The sequence below is a fragment of the Oncorhynchus mykiss genome, chromosome 30 (genome assembly GCF_057628025.1).
Source record: "Oncorhynchus mykiss isolate SJ-2025 chromosome 30, ASM5762802v1, whole genome shotgun sequence".
Classification (NCBI taxonomy): Eukaryota; Metazoa; Chordata; class Actinopteri; order Salmoniformes; family Salmonidae; genus Oncorhynchus; species Oncorhynchus mykiss.
The window spans coordinates 38,001,242-38,014,963 of record NC_143051.1 but is presented as its reverse complement, the minus strand read 5'-3'; the positions used below and the strand labels follow the sequence as shown (position 1 = coordinate 38,014,963).

Below are 13,722 nucleotides of genomic sequence, written 5' to 3'. Positions count from 1 at the left end.
ACAACAATGCATCTATTTCCAGGAGCTCTGGCATAGCCCTATAGTCCAGTCTCCTTAAAGCCCATTTCCATTATGGCTCAATCTCCGGCTCTCCACCAGCCCCAGTTGCAGCCCAGGTCCTTTGTTTTTAGTGCATCTGGTGGATCAGATGAATTTCCTCTCCTCCAGGGCAGCAGTGAGTGACCTCCGTGCAGGAGTATTGTTTGAGGTTGAACGGGGTGAACGTCTTATATCTGATAAGATGGATTCGAGTGTGAGTAAGTGTTGGCTCATCTAGGCTTATCCTGCTGAGATTTTCCTACTGAACTGATTCGAGCCATGTGATTCGGCCACTGGGCACAATGAACCAATGACTTCTATTTTTGTATATTTGTGTCACTATTTTTCTTTTTACTATTATTATTAGTTAACTAAGCAAGCATTCCCAGGTAAATTCTACATTTGATTTGAGGCCTACATCATTTCAATGAAAGGGAAAAGGCGACACATCACTCACAATATTACCATTGCTCCCCCAGCAGTTGACAACAAATGATGCCCGTTTGTTAGCATGTGATGAACAGTGTTTCTCCCTCCCATCCCTCATTCCTTATCCCTCATATCTTGTCCTTCGTCCATATAAGGGCGAGTGCAATCACATTCAGAAGGACTTGGACACATTGAGAGGAAATGGAGTTTGAAATGGTGAGTACTGGTAGTTAGTTACCTGACAGGTAAGTTTCTCTGTTTCATTCCAGCCTGGCTATGTCTGCTTGGCTATCTATCTGTTTCAGTTTACTGTAAATCTTATTCTTATACTTGTTGCAAAAAAATGGGAAATACCAGTACTATGTGGGTCCAGTCAATTCTTCGTGTTGTTTTGTTGAAATCTCACTAAGGTGGGAAAACACACAGCAAACGGTTCATTTGTCCAAGCGTTCAACCAAATGATTATAGCTCACTTGAGACAAACCATAATTCAGGTTTTGAACTTGAGATATAACTAAAACAAAACTGGTGCTGCACCTTAGTCTCCATGGCAATCGAGCTGAGCTGGACCGTGCTGCCTAAGTCTGATTTCCTAATACATCTAAATCATCTCCCTGTCCAGGGAAAGAGGGAGGAGGTGGGAGTATTCTGTGTCAGGAAATACCTCACAGCGAGAAAGTTGGCAGGCCATCTGTTTGGATAAAGCCGTCGAAATCTCTGAAGAGCACCGACTCCTGAGGCATATTGAATTCAGCCTTCATTAGAATCGATGATTAATGTAAAATGTATGACCTTGTCCAACTGAAAACATTATTTCAGGAAGTAGTGTGGTTCGCGAGCTGAGGGCAGAGTAAAACATTTGGCCGTGAGTTTTCATCATTTGAGGCATTAAACCCTTTAGACTGTTACATGCTGTTTTCTACCAAGATACCTTTTTCAGGTTTCAATTATTGTATTAACAAATTCACCTTTCAATGTTCGATAGCGGTAATCAGTCTGGTAATTACGAGGCTAATTTATAGACCCTCTCTTGCATAAGGGGAAATTAAAGAGAACCTGTCCTGGTTTTCCCTTCATGATCAAAGTAATTGCACGGACTTCAGCTGAAAGAGTGGACACGCATGTTCACGTTCACTGTAAATTTGCCAAGCAGCGAGGGGAAATCACTCCTCCCCTTGAGGAAAACCCATTGATGTCACAGATATTAGCCCTTTTAACCACATCTGCTCTTGACATCTGCTCTTGACATCTGCTCTTGACATAGTTTCCACTAAGTCAAGAGAAAATGTCAGATTTGCTGGCTGACCTTATAGGTAGTTTTACTGACATTGATCAAGACTTGTACACACTCACACCCAATAACATGTGGTCCATTCTTGTACAAACACACAGTGATAAAAGCATGCTTCCACACACTCTGAAGATAGTGGCACACATATACACATGCATGCATGACCGAACGCACGCAGACACACACAAAAGGACCACAGGAACTCAAACGCACCCTGTATTCCTGCTCAAACAGAAACGGTATTCTTATTTCCTGCTCACACAAACGTGCATTGTGTTCCTACTCAATAGATACTGTTCACACATTACTCTCTCTTTTATTTTTCTCCCTCTGTGTGTGTCACACACATGCATGCACACACACAAAAACACACACGGTGTGTGGTTTCTCTCCTTTGTTTGGTATTGTTTTCCACGTGGCTGTCCCTCAGCTCCTTGGTCTTATCAGCGGTGGGTTGCCGTGGTATTTCCTGCCCGCACCAAGAGCAGAAGGTGGCACAGGATGAGTGCTGCTTCCTGCCTCGGCTGGAACACCCAAAACATAGCACCACCACCCAACCTCTTTTTGCTGTACGCAGCCTCTCTCTCACACCCTGGTGCATCCACACATCCACACAGACCACGCTCCACTGGAGGTAGAGGACACATTTAGACGTCGCACACTGTTTTTCTTTCAGCTATAGATCCAATGGTGGCTTCGGAAAGAAAGGGAAGGGAAGGGGAGACTGGAGGAGACGGGAGGAGACGAGACGAGACTAAAGGGAACTTTGTTCACAAATTTGTTTACATCCCTGTTAGTGAGAATTTCTTCTTGGCCAAGCTAATCCATCCACCTGACAGGTGTGGCATATCAAGAAGTTGATAAAACAGTACGATCATTACACAGGTGCACCTTGTGCTGGGGGACAATAAAAGGCCACTCTAAAATGCCACAATGCCACAGATGTCTCAAGTTTTGAGGAAAGCGTGCAATTGGCATGCAGACTGCAGGAATGTCCAACAGAGCTGTTGCCAGATATTTTTTTACGTAGTTTTAGAGAATTTGGCAGTACGTCCAACTGCAGACCACGTGTATCCACGCCAGCACAGGACCTCCACCTCCGGCCTTTTCACCTGCTGGATCGTTTGAGACCAGCCACCCGGACAGCAGATGAAATTGTGGGTTTGCACAACCACAGAATTTCTACACCAACCGTCATGTGGGCAAACGGTTTGCTGACGTCAAAGTTGTGAACAGAGTGCCCCATGGTGGCGGTGGGATTATGGTACGGGCAGGCATAAGCTACAAACAACGAACACAGTTGCATTTTATCGATGGCAATTTGAGTGCACAGAGATACAGTGAAGAGGTCCTGAGGCCCAGTCATCCGCTACCATCACCTCATGTTTCAGCATGATAAGTTCTTCCATGGCCTGCATACTCACCAGACATGTCACCCAGTGAGCACGTTTGAGATGTTCTGGATCGACGTGTACAACAACTTATTCCAGTTCCCGCCATTATCCAGCAACTTTTCACAGCCATTGAAGAGAAGTGGGACAACATTCCACAGGCCACAAATCCACAGCCCGATCAATGTTATGCAACGGACAGATATGTATGTATATATCTGTATTCCCAGTCATGTGAAATCCATAGATTAGGGCCTAATTTATTTATTTCAATTGCCTTACAGTATATGAACTGTAACTCAGTAAAATCTTAGAAATTGTTGCATTGTTTATATTTTTTGTTCAGTATACATAGAACGTACATTTTGGGCTGCACTTTTATCTTTGCTTTGGTTAACCTCCTCCCAAGTCCCAACATAGCAGGAAGTAGACTCAATCTCAGAGTGTGAGAGGCTAATTTCTGTGTTCCTTTCAAAAACCACATGTGCAGCAGTGAAGAAGGAGGGGGCCATTTTGAAGTTTTCTTTTCCGAATTTGTGTCCCAACCTCACAAAAAGACTGCTTTGATCTTAAAGAAAATATCTCTTCAGTCTACAGTGATTTAATGTACACTCCGGTTCGAAATGAACGACACCCTTGAAAAGGATGAGCAAAAAATAGCATATAAAATAGAATATAAAATACATCATTCAAATACTGAGCTATGTTGTATGTTCAATATAATTCTATCATTTTATTCTAGTACAATTGCTCAGAGAAATATATTTTGTATAACAAGCAATGTTATTTTCTCAAAAAGTTAGGGGTTAAAATGATTGACACCCCCCCAAAAAATATTATAAATAAAATCAAACAATTAAATCTGCATAATTTTTTTCAGTTTAAGGAACTGTATTCTGGTTTATCATGACTTGCTGTTTCATTGGGCTATACACATCCATTCCATTTGTCATCCATCAACATAGGGGATGGCAAAGAACTCACAAAAGAGACAACTGGTTGTTAAACTTCATAAATCAGGAAGTGGATATAAACAAATAGCAAAAAAAACAGAATGTACCAACTGGCACTATTAGGGGAATACATTTTTTTAAAAGTTTAAAACCACTGAAACTGGTCAAATTGCCTGCCAAGAGGACGCAAGTGTATCTTGTCCCCACGCACAGTGAGGAAGATGGTCTTTTTTCAAATAAAATCAAATGTTATTGGTCACGTACACATATTTAGCAGAAGTTATTGCGGGTGTAGCGAAATGCTTGTGTTCCTACTGTAGCTCCAACAGTGCAGTAGTATCTAAACAATTCACAACAATACACACATCTAAAAGTAAAATAATAAATATTAGGATGAGCAATGTCAGAGTGGTATTGACCAAAATACAGTAGAACACAGTATATACATATGAAATGAGTAAAACAGTATGTAAACATTATTATGTCTATGTACTACATAGGGCAGCAGCCTCTAAGGTGCAGGGTTGAGTAACCAGGTGGAAGCTGGGTAGTGATGGCTATTTAACAATCTGATGGCCTTGAGATAGAAGCTGTTTTTCAGTCTCTCGGTCCCAAGTTTGATGTTCTGTTCTGGATGATAGCGAGGTGAACAGGCCGTGGCTCATGTGGTTGATGACATTGATGATCTATTTGGCCTTCCTGTGACATCAGGTGTTATAGGTGTCATGGAGGGCAGGCGGTGTGCCTGTGATGCGTTGGGAAGACCGCACCATCCTCTGGAGAACCTTACAGTTGCGGGCAGTGCAGTTGCAGTACCAGGCGGTGATGCAGCCCGACAGGGTTCTCTCGATTGTGCATCTGTAAAAATGTGTGAGGTTCTTAGGGGCCAAGTTGAATTTCTTCAGCCTCCTGTTCCACCTTGTTCACCACGCTGTCTGTGTGGGAGGGACCATTAGATTGTCAATGTTGTGTTTGCAGAGGAACTTGACATTCAACACCTTCTCCACTACGGTCTAGTCAATCTGTATGGAGGTGTGCTCCCTCTGCTGTTTCCTGAAGTCCACAATCAGCTCCTTCATTTTGTTGATGTTGAGGGAGAGATTATTTTCCTGACACCACTCTGTAGGCTGTCTTGTCATTGTTGGTAATCAGGCCTTCTACTGTTGTGTTTTCTGCAAACTTGATGATTGAGTTGGAGGCATGCTTGGCCATGTAGTCATGGGTGAACAAGGAGTACAGGAGGGGGCTGAGCACGCACCCTTGTGGGACCCCTGTGTTGAGGATCAGCGGAGGGTGTTGTTTCCTACCTTCACCACCAAGCAAAGAAGAATACAAGGGTCACAGTTGGAGAATTACAGGGCATGGGGGTCACATCTTGGGGTCACAAGGGGTTCTATTCAACCTGTATTTTTAAAGCGTTACAGATTGCAAGTCATTTAAAGGTAATTTCCGATAGAGCGACATATGCAGCGTTTACCGTGAATGCAGTCTCCGCTAACGCATGTAGCGCTGAACTTCCGTGATACGGATTGAATAGATCCGAAAGTCTCTAAATCTACAATCAAACAGGCTATTTGGAATTGTTGCCAGAAAAAAATGCCTTTATTGAGAGCAAACAACAAACATAAACTCGTGGAGTTTGCTGAACAGCATTGTCACTTGGATTGGAACCAGGTACAATAGTCAAATGAGACAAAAATGTAGCTCTGTGTGTTTGGCATCGAAAGAAAAAAGCATATGCAGAAAATAACCTCATACCTACTGTGAAATATGGTGGTGAATCTATGATATTATGGGGCTAATTTGCTTCCACTGGTCCTGGGGCCTTTATTAAGGTCAATGGCATCGTGAACTCTACCAAGTATGGGACATTTTAGCCAAAAACCTGTTTGTGTCTGCCAGGGGGCTGAAACTTAGCAGCAAGTTGATCTTCCAGCCAGGCAATGATATCAAAGTGCACAAAGAAATTGTTAATTGAACACAAAATCAACATTTTGGAATGGCCATTTTAGTCTCTGGACTTGAACCCAATTGAAAACATGTGGTCTGAATTGAAGAGGTCTGTCCATAAGCGCAGAACGAAGGATATCAAGGATCTGGAAAGATTCTGCACAAAGGAATGGTTGAAGATACCTCTCAATGTGTTTTCCAATCTCATACAGCATTATAGAAAAAGGCTCAGTGGCGTTATCCTCGCAAGGGGAGGGTGTACAAAGTATTGAAAACAGTCAATAATTATGAGCCTTTAAAAAAAAATGTTTTTAAGGTTTTATTTATAATTAAGGAAAATATATTGCACAAGTTGGAAATTATGATACAGCTCATTTTTTATCAAGGTTGTCAATCATTTTGGACCCGACTGTATGTCCCATTTTTATTCTGGCGAGGAGCCTTATTTGGTCAAAATCTCATTTCATCCATTGCGCCTTGAGTTCTTTCCCATGGGAATTGCAGCAAGGAATCTTTGGTCTCGTCAGAGGGAATCTGCGGATGTGTGTAAATACGCCAGTGGCCCTTGAGGGGACCACGGAGGCTTTCAGACACAACTGATGTTGAGTGTTTATTAGAAGTGGGTTCTTCGGAAGACTGTGATCACAGGGCTGGCCTGAATATATGTGGAGCATGGCATCTTGGATGTCCTGACAGATTTACTTTCAGAGTACACACCCACATACCCACCACATCATCACATCTTGCTCTTACAACGCGTCCTCTGTGGAAATCGATAGGCATGAACCTTTTACCGCAGTGGGCTAAATCAGGGTCACACAGAGGGTTTCTTGATAGTCTTAAACAAATCTGTTTTGAAACAAAAATATACACCTCACACTCGTGGTTATGGGCTTTTAAAAAAAAGACACCTGTACCATGTCAGATATAGAGATGAAATGTTGTTGAGTTTGCATTCCAATATTTCACTTTATACACATCACACAAGACTGAAATATAACAAAACCGTTTGACATACAAACACTGGATTTTAGACAGGTTTTTAAAATAATATTTATTAATTAGGAAAAATATTAATGACACTCATGAGGCCAAAGAGGGCACTTTTGGTCATTGACTGCAGGAATTGTAGAATAACAGTGAAGACATCAAAACTATGAAATAACACATATGGAATCATGTAGTAACCAAATCGAAATATATTTTATATTTGAGATTCTTCAAATAGCCACCCTTTGCCTTGACGACAGCTTTGCACACTCTTGGCATGATTCCATATGTGTTATTTCACTGTTGGCATGATTCCATGTGTGTTATTTCATAGTTTTGATGTCTTCACCGAAAATAAAGAAAAACCCTTGAATGAGTAGGTGTTCAAAAACCGTTGACCGGTAGTGTAGTTGTTTAACCCATGGTCATGTTGGAATATTCCTGTACATATAATTATATTGCCTGCACTAACCATGGATCTGCGCGATGACACAGCAAAGTATTGTGCCATGCTTCAGGCTCAAACTGTTACGGCTTGGCCTGCGCTCCGCTCCATATGATTGAAAATGCCTACATGTCTTTTTTTAATTATCAACTGTTACTAATGGTTCTCAGCAACAACCACATGGCCGTGACGGCGTTTATAGAGGAAGCTAATGAAGGTAAACGAAAGCAATGTCATTAAATGGAATGATAATGTAGACTATACCAACTGAATGGAACTAACAGTAAATTGGCAGTTGGATATGTGTTGTTATTAGGCCTATCGACTGTTGATGCTGATAGTGACTAATATTTAACATGAAAGAAATAGGAAACAGAGAAAGTCGGGGTAGCCTATAATTAAAAGATTTGATAGTTCCCATCCCTGCAAGTTCAAAGGCAGTACAATTTATACTGAATTAAAAAATATAAACGGAACATGCAACAATTTCAATTATTTTACGGAGTTATAGTTCATATAAGGGAATCAGTCAATTGAGATAAATACATTTTGTCCTAATCTATGGATTTCACATGACTGGGCAGGGGCGCAGTCATTGGTGGGCGTGGGAGGGCATATGCCCACCCATTTGGGAGCCAGGCCAACCTACTGGGGAGCCAGGCTCAGCCGATCAGAATGAATTTTTCCCCACAAAAGGGCTTTATTTTAGACAGAAATACTCTTCCGATTCATCAGCTGTCCGGGTGGCTGGTCTCAGATGATTCGCGCAGGTGAAGAAGCCGAATGTGGAGGGCCTGGGCTGGCAGGGTTACTTGTGGTCTGCAGTTGTGGGGCCGGTTAGACGTACTGCCAAATTCTCTAAAACGACATAGTAGAGAAATTATGGTAGGAGAATAATTCTGTCAACAGCTCTGGTGGACATTCCTGCAATGAGCATGCCATTGCACGCTCCATCAAAACTTGGGACATCTGTGGCATTGTGTTGTGTGGAAAAACTGCAGATTTTAGAGTGGCCTTTTATTGTCCCCAGCACAAGGTGCGCATGTGTAATGATCATGCTATTTAATCAGATTCTTGATATGCTACACCTGTCAGGTGGATGGATTATCTTGGCCAAGAAGAAATGCTCACTAACAGGGATGTAAACCAATTTGTGCCAAAAATTGGAGAGAAATATGTTTTTTGTGCATGTGGAAAATGTCTGGGATCTGTTATTTCAGCTCATGAAACATGGAACCAACACTGTACATGTTGCGTTTATATTTCATTCAGTATAAATTTAGCTTAATGTCACAGCATTTCATCAACTTTGTGGGAAAGTTCATTTGTTGAAATGCTTCAGTTTGCTGCCATATGACTGGTTTCACATTTGTCTCAATTATAAGGTAAAAATAGATCTAAAAATAGATCTAAAACAAGTGTCATTTATATTTACAATCCCCTCCGCATTTACAATGCTGTTATTTCTACCTGAAAAAAGAAAGTAGATGCTGTTTCCATTCGGGAACTGGCAGGTTTGCTCAACTGTATTCATAGTTTCCTCTCACATAAGGGTGGTGGAATTAAGAATGAATTAAGTCAAGGTCAGAATACGGCGTATCACACCTCCGTCACACCTTCCTTTCTTTGGTCTCCACCCCAAACGAATAGCAGGTGAATAGCATGCTATTCTCATGCTTAAGTTCAAGGTCAGAATACGCATAGAGAGATGTGTCATTAAAGGGGCATAACGTTCCACTTACGCACGCTTAACTCGGGTCGGAATCGGGGCCTAAGTGTTTTCTATGGACCTGATAGAGGAAGTGGTCCTATTTTGTACTATTAAATCCAGATCCAGATTCCTGGTTACTTCTTAATTGCAACATTCATATGAGTAATACCACTCTATGTTACAGTGCGGTTACTTATGCTGCTTGCGATCCTTCCTTTACTCTCATTGCCACGGAAGAAACGCATGTTCTCATCAAACAAGCATCAAATGATGACAACCAGCTTGAATGAAGATCTGATCATTATGTGTCTTAAAGCAAATGATCTTCTTCATATCCCCATAGATTTTTTTTTTCAGTTTACTATAGAATACTACAGTACTTACTATAGAATTCTGCAGTAAAGTGTAGTATACTGTTTATATTACATTACACACTGTAGTAACCCATCGATCTTGTGTAATACTTACTATAGAATGTTATAGTATACTGTAGAATACTATAGTATATACTACAGTATTATCCACAAATAAACACTGTAGTAAATTCTACAGTAATGTCCGCAAAAACACTACAGTTGTAACGGTTTTCTAGGTGTGAAGGAGAGTCGGACCAAAATGCAGCGTGTAGATTGCGATCCATGTTTATTCAAACAAACAAAACACGAATCTAAATACAAACACTACAAAACAATAAACGTAACGAAAACCGAAACAGCCTATACTAGTGTAAACTAACACCGAATAAGGACATCAAGACACTAAGGACAATCACCCACGACAAACTCAAAGAATATGGCTGCCTAAATATGGTTCCCAATCAGAGACAACGATAAACACCTGCCTCTGATTGAGAACCACTTCAGACAGCCATAGACTTAACTAGAACACCCCACTAGCTACAATCCCCATACATACACACCACATACAAAAACCCATGCCACACCCTGGCCTGACCAAATAAATAAAGATAAACACAAAATACTTCGACCAGGGCGTGACAACAGTCCGTAAAAACACTATGCTTTTTTAACAATAGTAAATATTACAGTATTTCATTTGAGTATACCCTGCAGATTCCCATCCCCCATATCCCAGTTTGTACCACCCATTAGTGAGAAACCTACATGCCAAGTATATACCCTATTGTGCTCCACACAGGTTAGAGAAAAGGGCAGAAGCTGAAGCTGAACTATCCGTTCAGACCCCAGTCCAACAGGTTTTGGCAAATGTTATTTTTATTAATTCTCCAGTAGGTTTCCTCAAGGAGAAAGCATCCACTTCTGTGTCAAAGACAATAAAACAAAAAACAGTAAATACTACAGTAATGTCCGCAAAAACACTACAGTAAATAGTACAGTATATTACAATCGGCAAAAACACCACAGTAAATACTACAGTATACTACAATTTGCGAAGAACACTACAGTAAATACTACAGTATACTACAGACTGCAAAAGCACAACAGTAAATAATACAGGATACTACAATATATATACTACAGTTAACTGTAAATACTACAGTAAATACTACAGTATTGTCAGCAAAAACACTCAAATGAATACTATAGTATTTTTGAATGTGGTTGTGTTATGCATATTGAATTGTTTTCATCCAGAGAAAAAGAGAGGGCTCTCTCCACCTTTCTGGCTGTGGCAGTTCCAGATAGTCTGGGCTTGGAGAGTGGTATGACCACCCTCTACTCTCCTCTCCCCACAGACATCAAATAATGACAGGCTGGGCGGAAATAACAGGACTGGGTCCAACCAAACTTTACATGCACACAGAGATAATCCTCTTGAAGCAATTAGGCCCGACCAGATAATTCTTCTATAATCCACATTTCTCGTAAACCACCCTCGTTTGCTTGAGGATATAAGAAGAGGTGGTTATTGGCCTTTGTGGGTCTCTGGGATGCTGGAAGATGAATGATGATGTGGGTTCTTGTGAAATTATCAAATTGATGTTCAAATTTTGAAACTACACCCTAAAAATGATGAGTTCAAAAAGGTTTTTTCTAAGATCCTCAAAATTCTACGAAGAACCTTAAAGTTCTTGGCACTGAACATTTCTCCCAAACGGTTCTTCCAAGAACCTATAGGAGGTGGGTTCATTGACCTCCTCAGTTGGTGGGGGTTCTTGCAGGAATCTAAATGCCCAATTGAAATATTTGCATGTTCATTTGAAAGGACAGCAGGTGCAGGAACTTAACTAAAAAATATAAAGGTCTCCATTTAGGGTAAGGTTTGTCCCTTGTATGATCTAAATGGATTTTGTTGTATGACGACACCATCTATCTTTTCAAGTTTGTGCAAATCTTTCTAAAACAGAACATTTACAAAATTCTATGGATACCAATCGACAAAGAGGTTAGAGTATGTAGGCTATAAGAATACGCTAAAGGCTAGCTGTATTGGGTGCAGATGACTGAACTGCTCACTTTTGTGTCTGTGTCTGCAGGTATACAGACGAGGAGGCACACAAAGGTACGTCAATTGGTATTGGTGTGTTATGCACATCACATTCCCCATTCTGCTCCCTTACCTCTTATCAACCGTTTTTTTTTTTCATTCACATTTACCACAAGAACCAAGGTATGAATACTTTTAATCATCTGTATAATGAACATATTTTGGATTCACAGACTTCACTCTCTCTACACCTCTGATGAATATAACAGGAAACCTGTTCAATTACCACGCACCTCAAAAATCATTCTGGCTATGGAGAACATTCTGGCTATGGAGAACATCAACAAGTGATCATCAACATGCCAGAGGACGTACTCATTGGACTTGGGGCTCTGCTGGGAGTTTACCTCATATTTGGATGTTGTAATTCTGCTTTGCCACTAAAATCATAATAAACACTGGCAACTAAAATATGGTGTTAGTGTTGTTATTGTTATGCAAATGATTAGTATTCATTCATAATAATAGGGGAGAGGGGGTATTTCAAAAATGAACCCCGACAGGTTCTTCAAAGGGTTCTTTGAGGATCCACTAAAAGAACCCCTAAAGGATATTCCAGGGATCTTTTCTTTTTTAGAGTGTAGAAACAAAATATTCAAATAAAATGCTTTCCTGAGTAGAAGGGAATAAACATACTTCAAATTCTTTCATTTTTGTGTTCTGTTTTTTTTTTTTTTTTCACTATTGCTCTTATCAATGGCAACATGGCATTGTGATTTACAGTGCCTTGCGAAAGTATTCGGCCCCCTTGAACTTTGCGACCTTTTGCCACATTTCAAGCTTCAAACATAAAGATATAAAACTGTATTTTTTTGTGAAGAATCAACAACAAGTGGGACACAATCATGAAGTGGAACGACATTTATTGAATATTTCAAACTTTTTTAACAAATCAAAAACTGAAAAATTGGGCGTGCAAAATTATTCAGCCCCCTTAAGTTAATACTTTGTAGCGCCACCTTTTGCTGCGATTACAGCTGTAAGTCGCTTGGGGTATGTCTCTATCAGTTTTGCACATCGAGAGACTGACATTTTTTCCCATTCCTCCTTGCAAAACAGCTCAAGCTCAGTGAAGTTGGATGGAGAGCATTTGTGAACAGTAGTTTTCAGTTCTTTCCACAGATTCTCGATTGGATTCAGGTCTGGACTTTGACTTGGCCATTCTAACACCTGGATATGTTTATTTTTGAACCATTCCATTGTAGATTTTGCTTTATGTTTTGGATCATTGTTTTGTTGGAAGACAAATCTCGGTCCCAGTCTCAGGTCTTTTGCAGACTCCATCAGGTTTTTTTCCAGAATGGTCCTGTATTTGGCTCCATCCATCTTCCCATAAATTTTAACCATCTTCCCTGTCCCTGCTGAAGAAAAGCAGGCCCAAACCATGATGCTGCCACCACCATGTTTGACAGTGGGGATGGTGTGTTCAGCTGTGTTGCTTTTACGCCAAACATAACGTTTTGCATTGTTGCCAAAAAGTTCAATTTTGGTTTCATCTACCCAGAGCACCTTCTTCCACATGTTTGGTGTGTCTCCCAGGTGGCTTGTGGCAAACTTTAAACAACACTTTTTATGGATATCTTTAAGAAATGGCTTTCTTCTTGCCACTCTTCCATAAAGGCCAGATTTGTGCAATATACGACTGATTGTTGTCCTATGGACAGAGTCTCCCACCTCGGCTGTAGATCTCTGCAGTTCATCCAGAGTGATCATGGGCCTCTTGGCTGCATCTCTGATCAGTCTTCTCCTTGTAATGAGCTGAAAGTTTAGAGGGACGGCCAGGTCTTGGTAGATTTGCAGTGGTCTGATACTCCTTCCATTTCAATATTATCGCTTGCACAGTGCTCCTTGGGATGTTTAAAGCTTGGGAAATCTTTTTGTATCCAAATCCGGCTTTAAACTTCTTCACAACAGTATCTCGAACCTGCCTGGTGTGTTCCTTGTTCTTCATGATGCTCTCTGCGCTTTTAATGGACCTCTGAGACTATCACAGTGCAGGTGCATTTATACGGAGACTTGATTACACACAGGTGGATTGTATTTATCATCATTAG

The 13,722-nt window shown here is 40.8% G+C and overlaps 1 long non-coding RNA gene across 1 annotated transcript; it reads left to right on the top strand.

Moving 5' to 3' along the window:
• Positions 1 to 597: 597 nt before the first annotated feature.
• LOC149970292 (uncharacterized) lies at positions 598 to 12,079 on the top strand. Its single transcript, XR_016493666.1, has 3 exons — positions 598 to 684; positions 11,658 to 11,683; positions 11,842 to 12,079. It is a non-coding gene; the product is annotated as an uncharacterized LOC149970292 (long non-coding RNA).
• The last annotated feature ends 1,643 nt before the right edge of the window (positions 12,080 to 13,722 follow it).